Source organism: Carassius auratus, chromosome 4 (assembly GCF_003368295.1).
Source record: "Carassius auratus strain Wakin chromosome 4, ASM336829v1, whole genome shotgun sequence".
NCBI classification, from domain to species: Eukaryota; Metazoa; Chordata; class Actinopteri; order Cypriniformes; family Cyprinidae; genus Carassius; species Carassius auratus.
The window spans coordinates 17,569,496-17,591,190 of record NC_039246.1 but is presented as its reverse complement, the minus strand read 5'-3'; positions in this window follow the sequence as shown (position 1 = coordinate 17,591,190).

Genomic DNA, 21,695 nt, shown 5'->3' with positions numbered 1-21,695 from the left:
TTCACGGAGTTACACTTCATTTTAATGAAATGTTTGTACATGACGATCAGCGGAGATAAAGACTGTAGACAGCGCACCTTGTTTGTTATCTTTATTTTATAAGTGCACAAAGGTTTTTTGTTATTATGTCTGTATCCAAAAAAAAACTAGACCCTTTACAGATTCGATAGATGTATTGCTCTTATCTGTACGATTAAAACTGAGAGTGTAATTTAAGTTCTTTTCAGGGTTATCAGGTGAAAATGACTCAAAACGCATATATGCGTTAATCGACTCGAAAGGGTTAATCCACGTTTGCTGCTTCAGGGGAAAACCTAAAAGGATTCTTTTACAGCCACACACTTCTGTAAACATCTTTAAATATCAGTAGCTCTGATTTTATAGAGGGCACAGACTGCTACTGTACTCAACAGTACACTATTGCATTACACACTGTCAGCTGTTTTGTATTATTGATGGCAATGTGCCTAAATGTTATTTTCTCTCTGCCACAACACAGTGGCCTAAAACACCCAACTACCGCATAGACAATATGAAAAATAGATAACAGAGATAGACAGAGAATGCCTGAAGTTCATGTGTTGATGACAGAAGGCTGTTTGTGCATGCAGCAGAACAAATATTTGCAATTATGCATGCTGTTTGTCCGTGAGAGGCCGTGATGGTGCATAAATGTATATTTATGCACAGTTGTAGGAAATCTCAATGGGTGAATATAAATGTCTGTGAAAGTCTAACCGAATCTGTCTAATGAGGTCTATAAATAAACCTTAGCTAACCTGCCTCAATCTATCGTATGCCTGTGAAACTCACTTTCACTCACGATTTTTCCATCTCTAAATAGTGTGATTTGTGTGATCCTAAAGGGATTTATCCCTTGATCTTCTGAACACAAACACACACGGAATGTCATAAACATGAACACATATGCAACAAAGAAAAAATTCTGTTATATTTTCCCTTCCATTGTCTGAACGAAATGCAAATTCTTACCACAGACAGTGTTGCATAGTCTGCAAAAATTGGGCTACTTTTACACTGTTGCCACGGGTAAGTCTGTGGGTTAAAGTGACCTTTAACCATAGCTTCTGTTTACACTTTGTAAAAATAGCAGTATTTTCGTTTGTTTTCTTTTTTTTTTTTTTTACTTATTGCAAATAGTGGCACATATCAGTACTGTAGTACATTATAAAACAGTATGCAATAAAGTATTGAGTTTAAATGATAAGTTATTGGGACTTAATAGGACAATAAAAACCTCCCAAAACCTAACCCTACTCCATACTTCTGTCATGCCCCTGGACTCATGTTTCAACTCCATGTGTTCCGTGTCATTATATTCAGGTGTGTCTTGTAATTACCCTCATCAACATCTCCTTATAAGTTGTAATGTATCCCCATTTTACTTCTAAATACACACAATTTAATTATATTTTCATACCCTTATTATATTGCAACAGAATTATAATTTGATTGGGAATAACACACAATAAAAGGTTATTACTTAAGGTTTGGTGAATTTGGAACAAATTGATGTGAATTTAAAAAATGATCGATTTCTGGAGAAAAAAGGTTAACTTAAGGGAAAACACATTGATATGGTAAATTTATGAAATAGATCATAAAAATGTATATGAATTTGTCAGCAATTCAGTACAATAAAATGGTTATGAATGAAGAGTGCTGAAAGTGACCCTGATAAGTGAAAATTAAGCTTTAAAATTTGACTTTTTTCTTTTCCTGTCTTTTAAGACTTGACTTTTAGACAGTTGAATGTAGTAGATGCAACATGTTGGAATTAAATAGGAACTAACTAAAATAAAATAGATATAATAAGTAGAAGTACTAACAAGTGCTGTCAAATGATTAATACATTAAAATAATAAAATATAAATAACTAAACTTTTTTGTTTACATTATGTGTACTGTGTATATTTATTATGTATATATAAATACACACACATACAGTATATATTTTGAAAATATTTATGTTTATCCATTTTTTATTTTATATTATATATAAATATATTTAATATATAAACATAGCATATTTTTCTTAAATATATACATGCACGTGTTTGTATTTATATATACCTAATAAATATACACAGTATACACACATATATTATGTATGTACAAAAACTTTTACCTTGGATGCGAATACGACATTATTCGTTTGACAGCACAAAAAATTACAGAAAACAATAAAGGTTAATATAAAGATTAAAAAAGGAAACTAAAATTAAAATGAAACCTGAAAATATAAAAATGAAAACTAATTCAGAATTTTATCAAATACTATTTAAATAACAATCTTTTTTTTTTTCTAAACACTGAACTAGAAACACTATTCAGAGTACCTTCAGACAGGGGTCTTTCTCTTTCTGCCTCAGTGGCAAGCATTGATTCAGTAGAGTGGGGCCCAGATTGAATTAGTTGATTTACTTCTCCCTGCAGCATTTGCTGACGCTTTTAAGTGGACTGGTTCCTGTGAGTGCTGGCCTGGGAAGGTCAGACTCTATCCATACTCATGCACTCACTGTTCCCTCTCCAGCACAAAGCCATTCCTTTGGCAGGTATATTGGCCTGCGTCCACCACTGCTCAGCTTTCATTGGCAAAGAGCTTGTTGGGCAGGGACTGTGATTTGTTGCCTGCCAAATAAGGGCTTTTTTTTTCTCTGCGTGGAGAGATAGAAAGAGAGAGTAAGTGAGCGCCACAGAGAAAGAGAGATAAAATGAACATGTTTGGGGCTTTAGATGACAGTGCAGCTCAGAAAGAGAAGTGAAATCAATACGACAAAGACAATGAGGTTACTGGCCTTATCTGTTCACCATTAAGGAGGCACACAAACCCCTGTTGATAATCAAACATCCTTCTGTTGCACTTACAAGACAGATATTTGAGATACTTGATGAATTGTTTCAATATCGTCAAGGGTTTTCATTTAACAGACTAAAACAAAGGTATTAATTGTACTGAGAAATATCAAGCACACCTTTCATCAACAAGTTTAAGACACATTCATTGGAAATATTCACAATTTAAGGTATCATTCATGTAATCGTCACACAAAGAGTTAGTGACAAGATGAATAAGCAATAACAGAGATGCCTGACTTAGCAAACACCACTAATTACAATGAAATAAATGCCTCTAATTATGGTGTGAATCATTGTGTAAAATGGCTGGCAAAGACATTAAACACTGAAATCATACTTATCATCCTAAATTATATGGATGGCGTGCATTTAGTAATGATAGGTGTATCAAAAACTGTCTGTGCCACCAATGCCATAGCATGTACCGAGTACTTTGCTTCTGCATCAAAACAACTGACAGTATTTGTGTTTGTTTGGAATAATGGATTAATATAATGTACTGTAATCTAATATAATGTAAATTACTCTTAATTTGTAATTAATTTGCACTTCATAGTGCAATTGTAAAGGAACAATAGCTTAATTTGTACTGAATTTAACTTTATTATTTAGGATCAAAACATTGAAATTCTGAAATTCTCATCCAAAATTTTTGCACATTAAAAAATAAATACGACCTCATGGTGTGTCGATCACATTTACACACTGCACACTGAAACCTATGTTGGTCATAAAAAAAATAAATAAATTTGATTTTCGATTTTCTGTGTTTTCACATCCGTAGCAAGCATTTTGATGGTAAAGGATGGCGAATACATTTTTTTGATATTCGTTTGCAAGGACCTTTACTGTTCCAAATCCCTCAACAATTTGTCCTTTGTCGGCTGTCAGGAATGACTCAATGTCTTTGATGCAGTGAAGAAAAAGTACTGTAGCTAGCGTGGCCAGAGTTGATTAGTAGTGCACAAGCACTTCCAAGACAGAGAGAGAGAGACAGAGAGAGAGAGAGAGAGAGAGATTCATTGTAGTCCTGCTCAATCAGGACAAACGGTTACAATGGGTCATTTCTCAATGACCTCTGTGACCTGGGACACTCCTCTAGAGAATTCAATCTGCTGAGTGCCAGAGGCTGCACGTGGTTGAAACAAGGGAAGATAATGTAGGCAGAAGGCAAACGGGGGCCAGAAAGAGAAAGTACGCCCAGACGCATCTGTCAGTGGTCGACATTATGTTTAAAGATGAATGGCAGTGTGTGAATCGCCAGCATCTGCTCCATTGATCTCACTTAATGATCAGATGAATTTGTTTGCCAGTTCAGTGCACTGCTGTCTGGTTTTTGCTTAGAGCAGTAAAGTGCTTTGATTAGAGATATATTCCTGGTCCTATCTACCACAATTTCTCTATTGGGTAAACAAAAGCATTACCAATTACAGAAAAATCCTGTCAGGTTCCTGTGTCATGCTTGACTCTTATCAAATATTTACCTTACTAATATTATATTAGTAATATTATATAATATTTAACTTACTAATATTATAATTGCAATATACAGTTTATTATTGTTAGTTATTTAAACAAAAACCTCCCAATGTTCAAGATACTACTCAGACCACTCTAAAAATACCTAGCAATAAGCCAGAACACCCTAGCAACACCCTACCGATCTCCCAGAACACTATGTAGTATCATTACATGTTAAGGAGCTCATGACTGTAATTTCATAACTCTCGGGGTGTTTAAGCAACACAAATTTCAACTAAAACTGAAAACTTTATATGCATTTTGACTGTTGATTTACACAACAACGGACCTTTGAGTAAACTACAAAAACGCAAATTTGCTAAAATGTTGACGTCAGATCTATCTTTATTACGTGTTAGTAGTTGTATATTATCCTTTGTGTCAGACTGATGATTTATGGCCTGATTTATGAGTCCTGTCAACGTTGATTGAAAAGGTTGTCATATGTGTACATGGTCAGATTTATGAGGTGATTTATGACTATATGACCTGTGTGTCACAGTGACTGCCATGTCACCGAGGTCCTGTCACTCTTGATTGACATGATGGAGGAATGGGTAAATCAAAAGATCAAACAGATGTCAGATTTGACTTTTGATGTACGTATTACTGGATTTATGATGGTTTTATCTCTAACCTGAGCAGTGGGGGTTTCTATGTAGTTCCTTCCTGACCAGTAACTCACTTCCAGTCAGGAGGTGATTGTGTTCTTCCTGGAAAAAAATGGCTGCTCAAAGGGTGTGTATTGTCACCTTGACAGGATCAATGTTTGTTTGATCTATATGTTATATGTTAATATCCAGACAACAACAGTGTGGCTACCGACTGGTCTACATCTAGCCTTAAGCAAGGATGTTGTCTGGGCGTCTGGCTTCCGTGTTTGTGTTCTAGGTCAACACTTTTGGTGGATTGGTACCTAGTCTGTTTCCTTACAGTGAAAGCACCTAAAAATGTAAAACTGAAACATTGAATTAATCACCAAGAACATAGCCCATCACACTTTCTATATGCTTTTAAAAAGGTGTAGTGTTTGGCCATGTGTGTATGCTAACACCTCTTTAGGATCAGAACAACCTAATTTGTAGGCTGATTAGATAAACGTATGAAGAGGAGTCGTAAGTTAAAAATTATTCAACATCCTAACCCTTGCCCACCTCCCTCCCTATTTCCTTCTAGCAATGTGTGCTGGTGTTAATGGCTTTACAACATGCACCTCATATTATATGCACAGAATCATGCTTTAGTTCAGTACATTTTATTTATAAAGCACAATAAACCAACAATGATTGACCATTGTGCTGAACAATATTGCTTAAAAGAAATCAAAGTTCATTAAATGATGCGACATGACAAAACATTCATTTTAAATGAATCCTGCTTATGAAGAATCAACAAATCAACACTTTAGCTGAATCTTTGGTCTCTCTCTCTTTCTCTCTCTCTCTCTCTCTCTCTCTCTCTCACACACACACACACACATGGGTTTCCATGTTTTATGGGACATCCCATAGACATAATGGCTTTTATACTGTACAAATATACTGTAAGTATACTGTAAACTGTATTTTCAAACACCGTACAGCAACCTTTCACATAAATTTACCCCTTACAAAAAACTTAATTCTGTATGATTTATAAGCTTGCTTCCTCACAGGGATAAAAAAGAATCCACAAGGATTTATTTAATCTAGGTTATTTAGTCTAGCCTGTAGATAGGATGTGTACTGTAAAATAACAAATATACATTTTGCTTAAACTCAGTAAAATAATTACACCTACAATTTTAAACATGTTTAAAAGCTTAAACACATTGTGTGTCACTAAAGCAAGGCAAACTGTCTATTTTCTTCCATTTTTTTTTAAAAAACCTGATGACCAGCATTGTCATTTATGCACCCAAGTGCTTTTCTCACTTGAGTAGAAAACTCTTTGGATGTGTTTGACAAACACATCATTTTTACTTCAGAAAACTTTTTAAATGTATGACTGAATCTTTCTCTTTCGACAGAACTACTATTTTCATATTATATACTCTGCCTATAACACTTGGTGTTAATGTTCTTACCTAGAACAGACTTTGACTGTTTGACTATTTTGTAGGCATGTTTTTTTTATTATTATTCGCTAAAAGATTAAACACACTAGAATCTGTGATTTTTAAAATGAAAGAAATGTACAAGCTAAGGATGTTTCAACTATTTTCATCATTTCCTTTTGACCCTGATGAACCGTGGACAAGGGTTAGGATGTTGAATAATTTTTAACTTATGACTCCTTCTCATATATTTACCTAATCAGCCTACAAATTAGGTTGTTCTGATCCTATAGAAGTGTTAGCATACACACATACAGATGAGGTAGAAAGAACATGCCAAAACATAACACCTTTTCAAAAGCATATAGAAAGTGTGATGGGTCATGTTCTTGGTGAATTGTTAAATTCTATGTTTCAGTTTTCAATTTATAGGTGCTTTATTAGCATGGAAAATATTTTGTACATTCGTATTGCTAGAGCATTCCAGTATTGTTGCAAACAATCAAAACAGTGATGGCTTAGCTGTTAATATTTAGCCTATAGATAAAGCAGAACTGAAGGATTTAGTGTTTGAGGTGGACATGTGTTTGGATATCTTCCAACCCCAAACAAACCGCATTCCTGTTAACAAACATATTAAAACATTATACCGGACACCGACTACATCACTGTAGGGAAACAGACAGGGGAGAAGCTTGGGGTTATGGTGTCTAGACACCAATCCACCAAAGGTGTAGACCTAGAACACAAACACGGAAGCCAGACGCCCATACAACATCCTTGCTTAGGGCTAGATGTAGACCAGTCGGTAGCCACACTGTTGGTGTCTAGGTATTAACATATAACATATAGATCCAACAAACATTGGTTCTGTCAAGGTGACAATACACACCCTTTGCTCAGCCATTTTTTTCCAGGAAGAACCCAATCACCTCATGACTGGAAGTGAGTAACTGGTCAGGAAGGAACTACATAGAAACCCCCACTCCTCAGGTTAGAGATAAAACCATCATAAATCCAGTAATACGTACATCAAAAGTCAAATCTGACATCAGTTTGATCTTTTCATTTACACATTCCTCTATAATGTCAATCAAGGGTACCTCGGCGAGACCTCGGTGACATGGCAGTCACTGTGTCAGACAGATCATATAGCCATAAATCAGCTCATGAATCTGACCATGTATGTACACATATGACAACCTTTTCAATCAATGTTGACAGGACTCATAAATTAGGCAATAAATCATCAATCTGACACAAAGGATATGATACAACTAGAATATCAAAATCAACTGCGGGCGGCAGATCCTTTTCCTATTTGGCGCCTAAACTCTGGAATAACCTACCTAACATTGTTCGGGAGGCAGACACACTCTTGCAGTTTAAATCTAGATTAAAGACCCATCTCTTTAACCTGGCATACACATAACATACTAATATGCCTTTAATATCCAAATCCCTTAAAGGATTTTTAGGCTGCATTAATTAGGTAAACCGGAACCGGAAACACTTCACATAACACTTTACTTTCTACATCATTAGAAGAATGGCATCTACGCTAATATTTGTCTGTTTCTCTGTTGTTCAGAGGTCACCGTGGCCACCAGATCCAGTCTGTGTCCAGATCAGAGGGTCACTGCAGTCACCCGGATCCAGTACGTATCCAGACCAGATGGTGGATCAGCACCTAGAAAGGACCTCTACTGCCCTGAAAGACAGCGGAGACCAGGACAACTAGAGCCCCAGATACAGATCCCCTGTAAAGACCTGGTCTCAGAAGACCACCAGGACAAGACCACAGGAAACAGATGATTCTTCTGCACAATCTGACTTTGCTGCAGCCTGGAATTGAACTACTGGTTTCGTCTGGTCAGAGGAGAACTGGCCCCCCAACTGAGCCTGGTTTTTTTCTCCATTCTGTCACCGATGGAGTTTCGGTTCCTTGCCGCTGTCGCCTCTGGCTTGCTTAGTTGGGGTCACTTCATCTACAGCGATATCATTGACTTGATTGCAAATAAAAACAGACACTATTTAAACTGAACAGAGATTACATAACTGAATTCAATGATGAACTGCCTTTAACTATCATTTTGCATTATTGAGACACTGTTTTCCAAATGAATGTTGTTCAGTGCTTTGACGCAATGTATTTTGTTTAAAGCACTATATAAATAAAGGTGAAAAATAAAGGTGACAACTACCCATGTTCACTCTATAGAAATGCATACATGTGGCATAGTGTTTTTTTACAAAGTGATATCGCCAACTACTGGCCTGGCATGCATAATGTATAGTTTTTAGTAATTTTCACAGATCTGTGGGAATGGTAATCATTTTGACATTGTTGTGTCTATGCAAAAATCCATGAGAAACCTTTTACATTTTTCTAGTAAATTATTGCTGTGTAAACACGCCTTAAGATGATGTCTGAATAACCTGTTTTTGCAGCTTGTTGTTGGTCAACACTAGTGGTCGCCTGAAATAGTTTTCTTTTGACAGCCGATGCCGATATCTTTGACAGCGGGGTGGCCGTTGGTCAATATAAAGCCGATAGAATTTTTTTAAACAAATATTTAAGAAATTAGAAATCATTTGAAAATTTCAAAAAAAATAAATGTGTAAAATAAACTCAAATAAATGTGCATAATTTAGATTAATGTATTGAAGTATTTTTCACAAATAAATAAATATAAAACTGTACTCTTTTATTTGCCTTCTGGTTTGCGTTTCATGTAGCTCAGTTAGTAGATTATTGCGTTATACCTTGATATGTAATCATGCTATCGTGGGTTCAATCCCAGGAATGGATGTGCCCGAAAATGTATATACTCAATAACTCATAATTTAGCATGATTTCTGTGAGGGTTAGGTTTAGGGGTGGGGTTAGGTGTGGTCATTCGAATGAATAAGCCACATACAGTAGTAAAATATGTAGGAAATACTGTGAGATCGGTGTAACCCCACACATTGCATTTAAATAAACATGCGTTTTATTGGTAATGACGTTATACGTCAATTCATGACGACACACGCAATGCGATACTGTCATTATTTTTACGCCCGCTAGAGGGCGCTTAACTTTAAAACGTAAATATAGGTTGTAATAAGGTGCTTGCACAAATGACCTATATGGTCGTTTTTGTTGGAGGACAGGCTCTTTATATTTAAAAAATATACCTAAACACTGTAACCAACAGGGCAATCAGTTTTCTGGGAGGTTTGTGTGTATTGGGAATTGTAATTCTGCATGATTTGTGAAATTAAATGTTTATTAGACATTCAAAGATTTGTTTAATTGATATAAATGCGTATTTGCTGAATGCTGACAGCAAACAAGAAACGATTATAATGTTTGCCTGGAGGAATGCATGGAGGAAACGTACTAGACTGCTGTCTGAATATTATATTTAACTTTAGAACTTGAGCAACAAGCTGAACTAATACAATTTCTAAATAGTTTTTTGCCTGTTAACAGAGGAGAGGGAATGCTAAATTGATTATACATGAGTAACCAAATTATTAAGTAATCATATCTTGCTTGTTTCAAGACGTGTCAGGTTAGTGGAGTACTATCGAGATTCTGGAACTTAGGTCTCGGATTGCAAGAAAATTATAGGCAGGTGTGTTTAGTTAGGGATGGAAATAAACTCTGCAGAACAGTCACCCTCCAGGCCCATTTCTGCTCTAGCCCTAATTAAACACACCTGAACCAGCTCATCATGTTTTTCAGGATCATTATAAACTTTCAAGGAATCATATTGGAGCTTAACTCTGCATGTAAGGCATTGTTCACACTAATAATTTTTTGTTTGAAACTGTATCTTTTTCTCTGCGTTTTGGCCTTCCATCCACACTTTTGATTCAAAGTCAGATTCATTTCCAGTTCTTTTCGGACAGATTGGCTTATTGAACTGGTTCGAAAAGCCGACAGGTTCCTGATATTATCAAGCAGTAATGTTTCTATGCATTTATTATCTAACATCTCAGTGCAATGTTGTATCAATGAAAAATTCAAACAAGTAATTTGTGTCGATACATTGAAAAATGCAAAAAATAAAGTTATTTGTGTGAAAGCATATTGCTGTATTAATAGCATATAATTCACTTACATTAATGGTGTTTGTTGTCAGATCATTTGTCATCAGTCATCAGTCATTTGTCATCAGATTTGCAGATCATTTGTCGGATACAACTGACTGACAAATATTGACTAGCCTACAACTGGGATAAGATTCTTAAAATTTTCGGTTGCACTTTAATTTACAGTACGTGTACTTACATGTACTTATAGTGTACTTACAGTGTATTTATCTAAGAAAGTTGGGGTAAGGGTTAGGTTTAGGGGTAGGTTCAGGGTTAGTACCTATTTATTACATAGTTATTGTAATTACTATAATAAGTACATAGTATGTACATGGGGAACAGGACTGTAAAATAAAGTGCTACCAAATTTTCAATATAAAGAATGAATAAACCAGTCTTATAAACTCCTTGATTTAGCTTAAGCAACTTTAAATACAATATGCATGCACAATAAACTATTGCAAAATTTATTTAGGCTACATCACTCGACAAAGGTATTTTTTGCATGTTTTATTAAAATATGAATTAATAACAATCATAAGCATATTCCCAGTATGCTCGTCAGGCTTGCACAGTATCATCAACTCACTACAGAATCTTCTGTAATCCTTGGCAAACTGTGCCACAGCTCATTCGGTTCTTGTTGAGTCCTCGGTAATCCTCAGCAAACTTTGACAGTTGGTTGAACCGGCTCATTTGGTTCTTTTTGAGTTGGATGTGCTACTTCTGCTGTGTGTCCTGCATCATCAACCTGGGACTAAAGTTCGATTCAGTTCGACTTGTGATACGGCTCGACCGGTTTCTTCCTGAGAACGGGCTCAAAAGAATGATTTGTTTTCGTGTTCTATTGTATATTGTGAAAATGGAGGCGTTTGAAAACAACGAGACATTTTTAGTCATGTGACGTGTATTGCACTAATAGATATTTATGTTCATACTGGTATTGTGCTTGATGAGTGCTCTTACCTTTCACACTGTTGCTAAAGATTTGTTACTTTGTACACTCTTCTTATCATGGTCCTGAAAAGATCACACAAAATTCTTAAAATTTGTTGTCTTGCAGCAAAATAGCAGCTGGCAGTTTTAGATCAAACATCTGATGGTGACCTGAACACGTCAGTGAATAATGAGAAATTTTCTTACTTTTTTTGGAAAATGCTTGAAAATGCCAATGTGGACAGAGTGCGAATGAAAACGCCATTTTCAAATGTTCCTGGATTAATGTAGATGTAGCCTAAGGCTAAATTCACACTACAGGATTTTAAATGTTGGCAGATCGCTGTGCTGTTCAGACTACATGACTAGATTGTTTGTCTTGAAGTCGTTGTGGTGTTCACACTACATGACACAGCATAAATGCTCTGCAACAGGGGGTGACACACTACTTGTGATGCATCATTGAGTACTTCAAATATAAGATTGGTGAGTGCTGATCACCCGCTGATTTTCCCCCGATCACAGCCCGACCTGAGCCTGTAAACTTAAAATCCTGTAATGTGAATTTAGCCTAAATTTTCCTTCAGGACAGCCCAGTGCTAAAATGTATTTTTATGGGTTTGGGTATGACAATTTATGTTGTAGAATAAAATATGAATATATAATATAATAAAATAATTTTACTCATTAACTGAAGGTCATCAGTCTGAAAACAAAGATGGAAATACACAACTCAAAAATGCTAACTCTTTTTTTGGGTTAGAGGATTACAAACCTAGCAGCTCTGTTTTTATTACTGATTTTAGGGCATTTTAGCCCTCATAAGTGAGGACAAGGGTAACAATGTTTTGCCTTGCCGCTGTCGCCTCTGGCTTGCTTAGTTGGGGTCACTTCATCTACAGCGATATCGTTGACTTGATTGCAAATTAAAACAGACACTATTTCAACTGAACAGAGATGACATCAATGAATTCAATGATGAACTGCCTTTAACTATCATTTTGCATTATTGAGACACTGTTTTCCAAATGAATGTTGTTCAGTGCTTTGGCGCAATGTATTTTGTTTAAAGCACTATATAAATAAAGGTGATTGATTGATTGATTGATTGATTGATTGAATTAAACATTTGTCATGGTGGTTGAAATTGCTGCTGTAGGCTTTGAGTGTGCTACTCTGGTAAGAAATCAATGTTCTTGTTCTGAGTGTGTGCCAATGTTATTGGGAAATTAAGGTCAGGAACCCCAGGGCTAAAAGTAGTGTTACTGCAGATCATTCAGCTCGGCACTGTTTTAAACATATGTTTTCTTGTTAAATGGTATCTGAATGGTTAACCTTTTTCATGGCCAACTTGAAGCAAGCAACAGTGCTTTCACTGAGATTAAACACACACACACACACAAAAATCCATATTTGATGTAATATCATTTAGCAGACCAAGAATGGTCATGTCAAAGTAGATTGAAGTCTTTTTTTTTAATGCTTTAATTTACCATTTCTGTTAATATCAGTGGCATAGCCATTTGCCTAAAAAGTGGCAAAAGCACGTAAACTAAAATGACAAATGTTAATGGTTTCTAGATATTGCCAGTTTCATGGCAGGCACCACAGATAAGTTTGAGTCTAGTGTGTAGTTTATCTTTACAGAAAGTCTAATATCCTTTTGAAATTCAGTTCTGGGTATAGCAGGAGAAATTATGAAAGGACTAGCTTCTTCAAGTCAATTCAAGTCTTCTTTATTGTCAGTTCTTCCACATGTACAGTACATACATACAGAGAATTAAAATCGCGTTACTCTCAGACCCTTGGTGCATACAGGTAACACTAACAGTAGAACATAAAATACAGATAATAAAGTATAAAGTACAACTATACAAATAGGTCATGTAAAAAGAAAGATAAGTAAAGCAGCACAAGGCTCATGGAAGATAGAGTGCAAACCAGTAAAGTAAACAGTGCAGATATAATGATTGTAGAGCAAAGAGGTGTAGAGAAGGGTCTTCCGGCATGACGCGTTGTAGGCGCCATACCACACAGTGATGCAGCAAGTCAGGATGCTCTTGATGGTGCCTCTGTAGAAGGTGCATCTGATGGGGACCAGGGCTCAGTGCCTCACTCCTGTTGGTGCTTTTGGACCTGGGAGGAATGTAAATAGCAACGAGCAGTATGGCTGGATATTCCCTCATTAGATAGAATGGCCGGTACTTAATAATCATAAACTCCACCAGGGGAGAGCAGTGTTTGCAGACCACAAAAGCATTGTGGCACCACGCATCATTGATGTAAACACAAAGCCTGCAGCCGCATGATTTACCTTCCGCGTTGAGGACACTGTCCCCTCGATAGCATGTAATCTGATCGATATATGTGCTTAAAGACAGTTAGACAAGATGAAGACGTACAAAAACACTGCGAATCACAAGAAAAAAAACACTAAGACACCATTCTGATGGGAGAGAGAAAAGCCGCTGCGTGTGGACGCGCCGCCGTCACGCCATCATTCTTACATTTCAAAATGGATATTGATATATCTTCAGTCACAGATAGGGTAAACGTACCTGTTAAGCACTTAAGTTTTTGAATTCTGATTATAAAAAGAAAAAATAATTAATTATCCTTACTTAATGTCTTACTTAATGTCTTAACCAATTAATGTGTTTGTTACTATATACTGTACTATATACTGTAATTTCAAGTCAGTCAAACCATTGGAGACATGGGTCTCCTTGTGTTCACACTGTCTGGCGGCCATTTTGAAAGCTGTCTGAAAACTTTTACCAAAAGAAGAGCCCCTTAAATGTACGTATATATATATATATATATATATATATATATATATATATATATATATATATATATATATATATATATATATATATATATATTTTAGATGTTTAAGCATTTACTTTGATAGTTTCACTACATACTGTAAAATTAAGAGATTAATGTTTAGACTTTTGCATATAATACCCTAGAACTTGGATACGGCAATAATTACACTTAGATCCAAAAGATAGTTTTAGCAACATAGCGCAAACGCCACAGAACATAATTAGTTGACTAGCTGCATACGATTGTGTGGTAAGCTAATATATAACTTCACAGTCATTTTAATATAAACACAAAGTATAGTTGTAACAGAAATGTATGTGTTGAATGGCATAATGTTTCTGCAATATGGTAAACTAATAAGAGAGCTCATTAGGAAAACAGTAAACATGACCCGAGGAATCATGTTTGTTAGATGCATCACAAACCCACAAGGGAAATTCACAAGGCCTGTGCACTATATACTACACCACATGATACTTTGCATGAACAAAGGAAATGTATGTAGCAGACTGAAGAATTCTGCTTAGAAAGTAGTGTGAAAAGTAAATGGCTCATAAAAACTACACTTATGTATTTGTGCAACAACGCCAAAGTGTTCGATTAACACAGAGATTATTGCATTCTGTTGTCATTTAAGTGATATTAGAGATGTTAGGATGGAAGGAGAGATGACTGTTGAAGGATTCTGATAAAACTCAAGATTCTTACAGAGTTTAATTATAAATAACTTAGGGGTGACTTGGCTTGGAGTACAGTATGTAGGTTGAATCAGGAGTGACTGCTGACACAACTGCGTTATTTGTGTTGTGACCTTTTGCCAACCACCATGCATACAGAGATCCCATGGCTAATTTTAGCTCAGTGTACAGATCTGTGAACTGAGAAACTGAGAAAGATGTCACATGCCAGTAGACTTTGGAGAAGCACAAGAGTTCATTTCTGCTTCGTCATCAAGAGCCCTGCTAACCCTTCACAGATCATTGCTATTTACGTCTGAAGGGAGGTGTTTTTTTATATATAACATCTGATTATAAAAATGACTAGTACTCATGATGTGGTTACCTGAAGTTATAAAATAATAATGCATATAATTATACACAATGTTAGTGTATTTGGCATTGTATCATTCAAATGTAAATTAATTTGCTTTCCCCCCACTTATTCTGAATTGTGGAACAGAAAAAGAGCAACCACTAAAATGGGTCAAGACATCTTCCCAGCTACTTGTAAAAGGGTAAGTGGAGCACAAAGTCTGCCACCACCTCTAGGGCAAGTGAGGAGTATATTGAACTGACCTTTGCCATGACAAGGCCAGCAAGAGGAAGTGTCTCTTCCACTCAGACACCCTGTCTATAGTCTGGTGAGGCCTGGGGGGCACAAGACTCTGTAGTTTCTCTTGTCAGTGTTTTCTAAAGTTGCAGTCAAAAGAACAAACACACAGTGTGCATGGTATATAACATCAAAGTTTCAGTTAATGTGTGTTCACATTTACATTCTTTGCATTTAATAATTTTTTTTTTATGGGAAAAATCTAGGAATTCATGTGATCAGGAGTTCCGCATGATGTTACTTGAAAGAATATTCTGTGTGAACTGTTCATACATCTACATTATTGACATAGACAATGGACCTTTTTTTTTGTCCTGCACCGTAACATTCATGATCTTATGCATTGAAGCACTGTTCAGTTCACATTTTAAAGGGCACCCTGAACTTTTATTGCGCACTTGCTGTCTCCATTTCTCCTATTTACTTTACTGATTTGTCAGTAATGAATGTGGTGAATTATCATGGCATTAATGCATTTCATGTAGGCTAACAACCACCACGTTTGAGTTGAAATTCTATCCTGTAAGACTTGCTAACTTATTAAAGAATATATGCTAGCAAAATTCATGTCTTTTTATTAAAAGAAAAAACAAAAGGAATAAATATTGAACTTTTTCAAAAAAAAAGAAAAAAAGAGAAAAATTAACTTTCTACACGTATACCAACTTTTGCAATCAAAGTATTTATTATTTTTATTAATTTACAACCACAAACAAGCAAAACCTAACTGAATAATTTGTGCTCTCAGAGTGTTTTTGACTGCATGTCAATGTTGCGAGCGCGGGCATTCTCAATACTTGGAGCTAAACTGGGCAGTCTTCTTTCTTGTAACATTGTGCTTCGGAGAATTGTCTTTGATCACTTTCAGCTTCTAGAACGAATGATTAATTTTATGACAAAATCTGGAGACAAGCTAATGCTTAAAGTGTTTGCCATTGAAACAGGTCATTGTCAGAGAAGAGCAGCAGCACACCAGGGCACAAAAACACCAATATATTTCAATTAAATCATTAACAGATTAACAAAACGAAAGGGTAAGTTTATTCATTGTGACGTGATCCAAAGTTCATATGAAGAAAAACAAGGCTTTGTTTCCCATTAAATTAATTTGTTTTTGGCTTGACGTTTATAGCCTAAATACTGTTAACTTTAGATTAATTGTTGTGGAGGGAAACAAAACAATATATATTATAGCCTATGTAATGTCTTTAAAGCGTTTAGTTGTTTTTGTTTAAAACAAAATCAAGAAAAGATAATGTTGGCTATGACTAAGCTCAATTTAGGCTATACGATAATATACACACATATTTTGAGGAGCTGAAATTTTATATATACAATATTTTACAAGTTAATTTTTTTTTATTAATTTATTTAATAGAGTGGAGAGTAAGGAAGTGTAAACAGTCTGGGGTGTGTTTCCCAAAAGCAACTATGGTCGCAAGTTCCGTAATTACAAATAGATTTCAATGGAGATAGCTTGGTGGACACAAGTTAATTGCATATTTATTGATATGCATATGGCCTATACGTCTCTTTTGCATTTATGCAATATACTGGAGCTAAACCTGAGAAAGTATACCAGAATATTCCACTGCGTTCCTGGACACGCAATTTGCATAACTGTTATTCATAGGTGGAAATTATGCTAATGCATTAACATACACATATAACTGTCAAATCTCATGTTTACGAAGCATTTTGAATCCGGAGGAGAGTTTTCAGGAAGGTCTGTTTTATGTGCAAATTGCTCTGAATTTTGACCTCTGCCACGAAAATTCAAGCAAGAGGAAGTGTCTCAAATGTGACAAATGGAGTGGGCAAATTATAGTCTGGTGAGCAGGAGGCACCAGACTCTGTAGTTTCTCTTGTCAGTATTTGCTAAAGTTGCACTTAAAAGAACAAACACACCGTGTGCATGGTATATAATATGAAAGTTTCATTAAATGTGTGTTCACGTTTATATTTTTTACATTTATTTCTTTGTTTTCTGGAAAAATCTAGGAATCCACGTGATAAGGAGTTTTGCATTGTTACATGGTTAGAAAGTTTCTTCTGTGTGAACTGTGCTTCATACATCTTCATTATTGACAATAGACAATGGACCTTTTTTGTCCTGCAAAGTAACATTCATGATCTTATCCATTAAAGCACTGTTCAGTATACAAATAATACCAATTTATGTCAACCAATTACCAAGCAATGCTTAATTTTGTAAAGTCTGTGGTGTAAAAAGTTTGCATTAGCAATTAAAGAAAAACACTTAAGCAAAAGATGATCAAGTCAAAGTGTCTGAATAATTTTTGGTAACATTTTTTTTTAATATATATATATAAATTTTACTGGTAGTCCACTGTTTCTGTGTTTTTTTTTTTTTTTTTTTTTTTTTTTAATAATATGTCAGTTTATTTTGCTATCCTCACATCAATGAACTATAGTGTCCACTAGTAAAAAATATCAACAATGATATTTGATATTATGATAATTTTTGGTATAACTGTACGTTTTCAGCTTGTATGGGCTCTGGGACTTGGCTCCAAAAGTCTGGTCTATAATGTATCCTTGCGTGTCTAATGGTTTTTGAGAAGGTTAGACCTGGATGAAACCTCAGTAGGAGTAGTACCAAAAGCACATAAAGAAGACAGAACTTAATGGGTCCACGAGCAGAACAATTCGGCTGACACCAAAGAGCGTACACTGACTGCGTTCAGCTCATATTCTCCAAAATGGTACTACAGTGATGCAAAGAGACACGGAGGAGACAAACTGTTGAATTAAGTCATTATTTCAGTTTTCTTCGCATACAAAAAGTATTCTCATCACTTCATAAAGTTACGGTTGAACCACTGATGGCAGTTGGACTATTCTGATTATGCTTTTCATACTTTTCTGGACCTTGACAGTGTAATTTACTTTGTAGACTATATACACTGAAAAAAGTAATAAGTAAATTTACTTAATTTTTATTTGGCAAGTTTTTGCACAAGCATTTTTCAAGTAAATTTAACACATTTGGAAATTAAGTAAATCTACTTAACTAAGTTAAGTAAAAAAAATAAAATAATAATAAGTACATTTTATTGAGTAAAATTTAATTAAATAATATTAAATTAATGCATTTAGCAGACACTTTTATCCAAAGCAACTTACAGTGTATTCAGGCTGACAATTTTCACCTATCATGTGTTCCCGGGAAATTGAACCCCAAACCTTGCACTTGCTAATGCAATGTTCTACCACTGAGCTACAGGAACACTTCAAGATTTTGTGAAAAATAAGTGAAAATTTATCTTACTTACTTTTTTATTTTGGAAAAGTTTTTACACTAACAAAAAACCCGAAACAGATATTCTAGAAATTTCTAAATGTAAAATAATTTTTTTCAAAACAGTTTTATCAAATGAGGGTAAATAAGTCTCTCACTTCTGTCCCTTTAAACCAGTTTACAGCAAAGACAACACGAAGGACTGGATGCACATGATAAATATTCTGCAATTAAGAAAACAGACAAAAGAAATAGTACTGTAAAACCCGATAAGTAAACTTTACTCAAACCGTTCGAGTAAATAGATTGCCTTGATTTAAACCATGTAAGTTTTAAACCTTTGCATTTAAGTAATTAAGTGATTAACTAAGTGTTGATTGAGAATTAGTGATGAACAGCTGCTGCTAACAAACAGAATCACTGAAGAAAAGAGAAACACAAGATATACTACAACTGACTTCAGACACAGCCTTAGATGAAATCAACTGAAATAAAATACATGAAATCTGTCAAGATCTGATTAAACAACCCCACAAACAGCATCACCAGCTCCACTTATTAATAACCAGACTGACTTTATTTCTGTCAGACGTCTACAGAAGATCTTATTGAGAATGAACTAAGGTTTAGATGTTGATTTATTGTTTCATTTGAAGTAACCATGTCAGAGATCAGTGTTTGCTTTAGTTGGGCTCTTGACCCTTGATTTCTGTCTTAGTCTTTTCTCTGGCTGTTATAACCATGTGTTTCTAAAACACATTTGTTATAACTCAAAAGCCCAGAAGAAAAGCCATCAAGTGTTAACCTGTGCTTAGGTGTAGGTTGTTATACTTTATATTGGTGATGAGAATCATAAATTATTGAACTGTACAGTGTCTAATCTCTAATGAAACAGGTGTTGTGTAATTAGTTGAAGTGATTCTAGTAAAAGTGACACTAAGAGCCAGTGATTCTGTGATAATAAGTTAATATAAAAATGACTTTTCAAAAAGTCACACACAGACATCAATAATCAGAATATGAACCTCAACAATGGTGACCATTAAAGAAATGCTGCAGAGCATGCTGGGAGCCATGGATGAGTTCTGTACTACAATAGTACCCAGAATGCATTGCATCATGTTTTTTTCGTCACCATTGTAGAGGTTCATATTCTGATTATTGATGTCTGTGTTTGACCAACTACTGGCATAGAAGAAAAATGTATGTGTACAAAATGTTTAGAAAGTCATTTTTATATTAACTGCTCATCACAGAATCACTGGCTCTTAATATCACTTTTACTAGAATCACTTCAACTGATTACACAACATCTACTTCATTAGAGATTAGACCCCATACAGATAAATAATTGATGATTATCATCACCAATATAAAGTATAACAACCTACATCTAGGTACAGGTTAACACCTGATGATATTTCTTCTGGGCTTTTGAATTACAACAGATGTGTTTTAGAAACACACAGTTATAACAGCCAGAGAAAAGACTAAGATAGAAATCAAGGGTCAAGAGCCCAACTGAAGCAAACACTGATCTCTAACATGGTTACTTCAAATGAAACAATGAATCAACATCTAAAGCTTAGTTCATTCTCAATAAGATCTTCTGTAGACGTCTGACAGAAATAAAGTCAGTCTGGTTATTAATAAGTGGAGCTGGTGATGCTGTTTGTGGGGTTGTTTAATCAGATCTTGAGAGATTTCATGTATTTTATTTCAGTTGATTTCATCTAAGGCTGTGTCTGAAGTCAGTTGTACTAGTTCTTGTGTTTCTCTTTTCTTCAGTGATTCTGTTTGTTAACAGCAGCTGTTCATCACTAATTCTCAATCAGCACTTAGTTAATCACTTAATTACTTAATTGCAAAGTTTTAAAACTTACATGGTTTAAATCAAGGCAATCTATTTACTCAAACGGTTTGAGTAAAGTTTACTTATCGGGTTTTACACTTTTGTCTGTTTTCTTAATTGCAGAATATTTATCATGTGCATCCAATCCTTCGTGTTGTCTTTGCTGTAAACTGGTTTAAAGGGATAGAAGTGAGAGACTTATTTACCCTCATTTGATAAAACTGTTTTGAAAAAAATTATTTTACATTTAGAAATTTCTAGAATATCTGTTTTGGTTTTTTTGTTAGTGTAAAAACTTTTCCAAAATAAAAAAGTAAGTGAGTGAAATTTTGAAGTGATTTTGACAAAATCTTGAAGTGTTCCTGTAGCTCAGTGGTAGAACATTGCATTAGCAACTGCAAGGTTGGGGGGTTTGATTCCCCGGGAACACATGATAGGTGAAAATTGTTAGCCTGAATGCACTGTAAGTTGCTTTGGATAAAAGTGTCTGCTAAATGCATTAATTTAATATTATTTAATTAAATTTTACTCAATAAAATGTACTTATTATTATTATATTTTTTTTTACTTAAATTAGTTAAGTAGATTTACTTAATTTCCAAATGTGTTAAATTTACTTGAAAAATGCTTGTGCAAAAACTTGCCAAATAAAAATTAAGTAAATTTACTTATTACTTTTTTCAGTGTAGGACAGTCACAGGCCTCCCGGTTTTCATCCAAAATATCTTAAACTGCATTCTGAAGATGAACAAAGCTTTTACAGTTTTGGAACGACATGGGGGTAAGTAATTAATGACAACATTTTCACTTTGGGGTGGAGTAACCATTTAAAATAAATATTTAGAAAACTAGAAAATTTGGGGAAATCAATCAATTCCTCAGGTAGTAATTCTTCAGTAGTGTCTTGCAATGCTAAATTATGTGTGGGTGGCATACATTACTGTACTGATTCAGTGATAACC